At 41.9% G+C, this 6,945-nt stretch overlaps 1 protein-coding gene across 3 annotated transcripts in view; it reads left to right on the top strand.

Moving 5' to 3' along the window:
• Rbm6 (RNA binding motif protein 6) overlaps positions 1-6,945 on the top strand; it is a 102,758-nt gene that overhangs the window by 72,558 nt on the left and 23,255 nt on the right. The window lies entirely within an intron of this gene.

Raw genomic sequence — 6,945 nt, forward strand, 5'->3', positions numbered from 1 at the left:
GGTGACTCTGATAGCTGAGATGTGCCTGACTCCAGTGGGCGAGTAGTATGCGCAGTGTGGAAACTGAACAAAGGAGCACTTCATGTCTCAGAGGGCAGCGGTGCAGTGGGAGATTTCACCGCTACCCAGAATGATGTGAATTTAAAATGTAGGAATTGTTTATTTCTGGAAATTTCCACTTAATATTTTTGGACTATGGTTGACTACAACTAGCAAATTAGAAAATGAAACTCAGGATAAGGGAGGGAAACCACTACTTGCTTATTCATTTGCTTTGTTTATATATTTTCTCTTTGTTTTTGACACTAATGTAAACTAAATGGAAGCTTAGAGAGGCAGAGTCTTAAAGATTCCTTGGTAGTCAACTCTGTTCTTTCTATTTTCATAAAGCTAACTTAATGGAATTATCTTCACGTCTTGCAGATCATGGGTTTTCTTTTATGATGAGACATTTTTTAGAAGAACTAGGATGTTAAAATAAATGTCAGTAATCCCAGTGTACAGGGAGACTAAGACAGGAGGATCACAAATAGGACCCTGGACCTGGCCAATTTAGCAACTTAGTGAGACCCTGTCTCAAAAATAGAAAAGGGCTAAAGCTGTAGCTCAGTGCAAAGGTCCTGAATTCTATCCCAGTACTATAAAAAAGCAAAATAAGATAAAATAATTAAATTCCCAGCCAAGTGTGCTGATGCATGCCTGTAATCCCAGCACTTGGGAGGCTGAGGCAGGAAGATCGTTGTAAATTTAAGACTAGCCTGGGCTACAAAGTGAGCTCAAGGCCAGCCTGAATTGCATAGTGAGACCCTGTCTCAAAAAGACCAAAAAAAAAAAAAAAAATTCCCATATGTCAACGTCTGGGGTCTGGGGTTTAGCTCAGTGGCACAGCACCTGCTTGGCAAGTGCAAGGTTGTGAGTTCGATTCCCAGTACCAGAAAAAAAAAAAGAAAAAAAAAATGTCAACATCTGGCTTCAATTGTATTTTATTCCTTGAATCAGATTAATCTTGAAACCCACCTGTTGGGGCTGGGGAATTAGCTCAGCGGCAAAAGCGCCTGCCTGGCAAGCACAAGGTCGTGAGTTCAGTTCCCGGTACCGGAAAAAAACCAAAAAAAAAAAAAAGAAACCCACCTGTGACCATGGTGGGTGAGACCCATTGTGGCTGGACCAGCCATCTGGGTTCAAAAAGCACAAATAAGGTTTTAGCTTAATGCAAATTGTTTATGATGCCACATAAATTGATTAGATAGATACAGCTGTTTTTGGCCGGGTGTGCTGGTGCACACCTATAATCCCAGCACTCAAGAGGTTGAGGCAGGAGGATTGAGGCAAATTCAAGGCTGACCTGGGCTACGTAGTGAGTTGAAGGCCAACCTGAACTGCACAGTAAGACTCTTGTCTCAAAAATCACCTCCTTGCCCCTCAATTTTAAATTCTACCCTGAAGTCAGGCCTGGTGGCACATGCCTGTATTCCCAGCACTTGGAAGGCTGAGGCAGGAGGATTGCTGCGGGATAGAACCTAGCCTCAACTACATAGCTAGACCCAATCTCAAACACCCCGCCTCTGCAGATATTTTTTTTTTTCCCAGTAGAGAGCCTGAATGGACTTTATATTCTGGATGCTCAGAGAACAGTTTACTTTCTATTCTGTAGAAGTTCAGTCTGAGCAAAAAGCACAGAAGAGGCCACTGGGCCCAGCTGCAGACCTGCCACAAGGCATTCTTTATTTGTCAGGGTTCCTGATCTCTGCTTCTTCCTTCCTCCCTTTCCTCTTCTCTTTTCCTTTGTCTCGTTTGGTTTTGGCTTCTGGAAGTGGTAAGTTTTACAGAATATTTGAACTGTAGCATATCCTTGCACCCATAAAGAATGAGCCTGATTGCTTTACACAACAGAGTTCTATTAAAAAGAAATATTCCCCCCCCCAAAAAAAAATATATATATATTCTTAGCTGAGGATGGAGCCACAACTCTATAATCCCATCTCCTTGGGAAGTTGAGGCAAGAAGATTGCAAATTCAAGATCAAGCTGGGCAATTTAGTGAGACCCGGTCTCAAAATTTTAAAAAAAGGACTGGAGAGGTAGTTTAGTGAATAGAGCACTTGCCTAGCATGGGTTCAATCCCTAGTGCTGCCCGCCAAAAAACCCCAAGAAACAAAACAAACACACATACACACACAGAGTTAGCTCTTGTCTGTTTTTTGTTTTTTTTTGTTTTGTTTTTGGCACTAGGAATTAAATCAGGACCCTGCGCTTGCCAGGCAGGTACTGAGCCACTGAGCTATATCCCTGGCCCTTATTCATCTATGTTAAAGCTGTTCTGTTCGCTTTCTTTAGGTTCATTTTACTGTCATAGTTCTTTTTTTATTTGGTGTTTTGAGACAAGGTCTCACTGTAGTTCTGGCTGGATTTGAACTTGTGATCCTCTAGCGTCAGCCTCCTGAGTCCTAGGATTACAGGCGTACACCACCGTATCCATGCCACTACCATTGTTCTCGAAACTCCCGACAACAGCCATTACTGGCAGCCCTCTTTGCCTTAAGAACAACACCTAAAGTAATTGTGGGAGTTTTAAGAACAGAAAGACTAACTTCAGGAAGCCAGTTTGGAGGATTGGCAATACTGTTTAGAAGAAAAGCCCTTAAAAAAAAAAAAAGCCCTTACGGTGGTCTTTAAAACTCCCTATGGGCCCCCAGTGTCTTGTTTTTGTTTTTTAAGACACAGTCTTGCTATGTAATTCCAACCGGCCTTCAGCTCACTATGTATCCCACACTGGCCTCTAACTTACAGGCATCCTCCTCCGTCACCCTCTCAAGTGCTGGGTTTACAGGCATGTACCACCATGCTCAGCAGGTTTCTTCATCTTTACCTTGTGTATCTTCATCAGAAACCACCTCTGGTGTGGCAAGTATGATGAATTGCAAAGAAAGGCATTATGGTAAAAAGAAAATGTGACTTGTACTGTATGTATTGCCAACTAGCTCCGTAATCTTGTGCAGGCTATTCCATGTATGACAGTCATACTTTTCCATGTGTAAATAGGTTTTATGTATGCCCTACTTAGGATCTGGTGGGATGACATTTGTGAAGAATGCTGTTGTAAACTATAAATTGCTTTGTGAATAAAGATTACTATCTGTGGTAAACAGTACTGGTTCTAGCCTACCAGTAACCTAATTCTTGACCATGGATGTAGCTCAGTGGTGCAGCACCTGCTTAGCAAGTGTGAAGCTCTGAGTTCAGTTCCTGGAACCAAAAAAGAAAAAAGGAAAAAATGATAACCTAATCTCCTATCCTGTGTTTGGAAGAACAAATCAATGAAGAAGATTGTTGATTCTTTAATGTGAATTATATTTACAAGGTACACATACCTTACTCTTTTAATTCTTTGTCTCTGTGCTTTAATGGAAAAATCTGTTATGTCACACAGCAGTGGTATCGTTCGTATAAAATATAACTGGGGCTGAGCTTGTGTTGGCAGTTTTCAGCAGACCTACAGAGCTACCTGCTGGCCAGAAGAGTTAACTTTTCTGTACATTTTCACTTATACTGTCCGCTATCTTAAGAATCCTTCAGGGCTGGTTATAAGCCAAAGGGTGCCTGTAGTAGAGTCTCAGTTCTGGTGCAAGTCCTCACAGGCTGACAGTTACAAAGTGGAGTTGTGAAGTCTGTAAGAGTAGCTGAGATGTTGAATTCGGTAGCCCTCAGACCCAGTGTCCTGGCGGTGGAGAACAAGGATTTGCTTTGTGATTCTGGGGTAAAAATATCTGTATCTTTTTTTTGTAGCATCATGTTAAGATCCTTTGGAATATACTTAGGTGCATCTATGTGTAACTGCCAAAATCAGAGGTTGGGACTTGAGGATTTTAGCAGGTTTCAATCTAATTTAAGCTTAACACTGCTGGAAAAGACATGTCTTTAATTTTACTTTCAAAATATGATGCTTTAGGAGCCAAATCTGTTTATCAAATTCATGGCTTTACTTGAGTACTTTTCATGATACCTTTGTTTGAGTAGCTTAATAATTCAAAATTTCAAATGAGGAATAAAAATTTTAGTGTAAAGATAGATAGTAGACAAGAGCAGCCAGCCACCACAAGTGATTGCATCATTCTACCTGTTTGTTGATCCCTGTCCCCACAGGTTATTTCCCTGGGAGATGCTGGCTGATTGCTGCTCGGTGAAGTCTGCAGAAAAGACCTAGCAGGAATGGGGAGGGGCGAGATACAGATATCACATGTGTGCTTGGTGTACATCTCAACTACCTGTGTTTAATAATAGTGAGAGAATCAAATCATTGACAGACCTGATGGTTCTTACTCAGATTTTCTCTGTGACTGTTCCTCCTTGTTAGAACAATTGACTGTTTATCATCAGTGATTTTTTTTTTTTTTTTTTTTTTTTTTTTTGTCTTTTTGAGACAGGGTCTCGCTGTGCAGTTCGGGCTGGCCTTGAGTTCACTCTGTAGCCCAAGCTGGTCTCAGACTCACAGCAATCCTCCTGCCTCAGCCTCCCAAGTCCCGGGATTATAGACATGTGCCACTATGCCTGGCCTCATCAGTGATATTAAAACCATTTCATATTCTCTCATTGTTTACTGGCAACCTGATATTTAGCTATATGCAGGTTAAAAAGAAAGGTTGCCTGGATTATAGGATGCTGTATAAGAGTAAAGACATCATTGCCTTTGCAGCACTTACGGTGAAAGGAATCTCAGAGTTGACAAGTCCATGGTGACTTCTGACAGGGGGAGTGTGCCACCCTCAACAAAAGGTCATATGTGCGCAGTTACTATAAAAACAATTTGTAGTCTCAGTACTCCTTACCTTAAAAATTCCTGAATGTACTGCCTCCAAGTGGTGAAATCAGAATTTGTAGTTGACTGAAATGCGCTGTTACTTGTTCTAATGGTTACTTCTGATCACTTTCAAATGATGGCCCACGTGGTTTTGGATTGGGTGTACGTATGTATACTACGGCAGCAATACCTCCCTCCACAGTCTCTAGGTGCAAAACCTCTGTTTCCCCAAGGATAGCTGGTTATATTCAGCCTTTAATTCCACAAAAGTTTATAAACTCCTTTTTTGTACTAGATACTTTTGCTGCTGATAATAGAAACAAGTTGACAGCCAACACAAAGAACAGTCATTCAGATACAGGTTCTGGTGTGTATTGACCGTTGTATGTGAAAGCTTAGTCTTGGGGGAGATGGAAGTGGTTTCTGAAATATTCCCACCAAACAAGGTGACGTGAGTGCTTGTTTGACTCCATGTAGTCTTACCTGCTACTGCTAGTCCTTTTTTGAGTACTTAAACTTGAAGTAATTAACATTTATTGAGCCTTCACTGTATATTCCATGGTAAGCTTTTTTACATGTACTGTATTTCCATAGTATTTACAACCACCCTATCAAGTAGGTTCTGTGATCCCCACTTTACAGATGAGGAAACAAAAGCACAAAGTTAAAGACCTTGCTGAGGGTCATGGAATAGGGGCAGGATTCAAATTTAGGGAGCCTGGCTCAGAACCCATGCTCTTAAATGATATAATACAGTGCTCACATGTTTGGGAGGGGACTGTGTTGACCAGCCTCCTGCATGGGTAGAGCTTGACCGACTAATGTTCACCTGATCCTTTCTGCCTGCAGAACTTCTTTCTTTCCTGATCAGTTCCTGAGGTAGATTACTTATCCCTAGCATTGAGCAGGAATTACTGAATGAAACAGAAGTTCTTTTTTCTACAGTCCTTGATGACTCCAAATCTGACCTTTGTCAGCTGGATGATCTGGCCCCTCTGAACATGTTTCCTCATCTGTAAAGTGGAAATATTACTTCATGGGATCGTTAGGGATTGAGTAACATAACTTAGCAGTTTCTGGCTCTGAGTAAACACTTAATAAATATTAGCAATTTTTATTGTCGTTATCCTTCAGCCTTGAGGTCAAGCCAGGAAACAGTTTCCCGGAGAACAGATTCTAAGCCCTAGGTAGGTGGGCAGTTTTCCTTTGGTTTTTGACAAGATAATAATCTTATTTTGTGTATTTCTCTTGGCTTTTCTGGTATGAAAAGCAGAGAAGTAAAAGCATTTGACAAATACATGGATCCAAGCAAGAAACTGAGGTCCAATGGCAAAGAAATGACTTGAAAAACTCAGAGCCCTGTGTGAGGAGACACAGAGGACCCTAGAGGGTGGATAATGAACACAGCACAGGGGCTAGTTCCAGAGTTACATGCTTGGTTAGTTCACTTTTAAGTATATGTGAGGGTCCCTTGTTGGTAGGTAGAAACTTTTCCCCTCTACTCCAACACCGATCTGCTAGTTCGTGTTTATTAAACAAAACTTAATTCTTTTTCTGGATGTGAAACAGAATCTGTGACTTGTACCAAATGGAAGAGCAAGAGAGCTCTGTATCCACAGGCTTATTGAGCTCCTTTTGTACCTGCTCCTCTGCCACACTTTCCCAAAGGCTCATTTGCCGGTGGTTGCTCTTCAGATCTCAGGGTTGGCTCACTCTGTAGGCTCCAAGCCAGAGTGATTTTGCTACCACTGCCGTCACCACCACTGCTGCTGCTGCAGCCATGCACTTTCCTGCTGTAAGAAAGTAATATGTTGTGAAGCTCTCACCTTCCTCCTTTCTTCCTGTCTTCAGTGTTGACCTCTCTTTCCTTGTGCTTTTGCCAAGCAGTCAGTATTCCAAAGAAAATGTTTAAGCACCAAAGTTAAAGGCCTTATACCTCTCCAAAGAGATGTGAATTAGCCTCTGAGTTGCAGAAGAAAGAACTTTCTTCTTGACAGTGTACTAACTCATGAGCCAGGTGGGGGACTTGGCTGGGACTCATGAGAGTACACTGCATGAGGGCTGGGGATTTAGCTCAGCGGCAAAAGCGCCTGCCTGGCAAGCGCAAGGTCGTGAGTTCGGTTCCCGGTACCGGAGAAAAACCAAAAA

Source organism: Chinchilla lanigera, unplaced genomic scaffold (genome assembly GCF_000276665.1).
Source record: "Chinchilla lanigera isolate Chin_1 unplaced genomic scaffold, ChiLan1.0 scaffold00131, whole genome shotgun sequence".
NCBI lineage: Eukaryota > Metazoa > Chordata > Mammalia > Rodentia > Chinchillidae > Chinchilla > Chinchilla lanigera.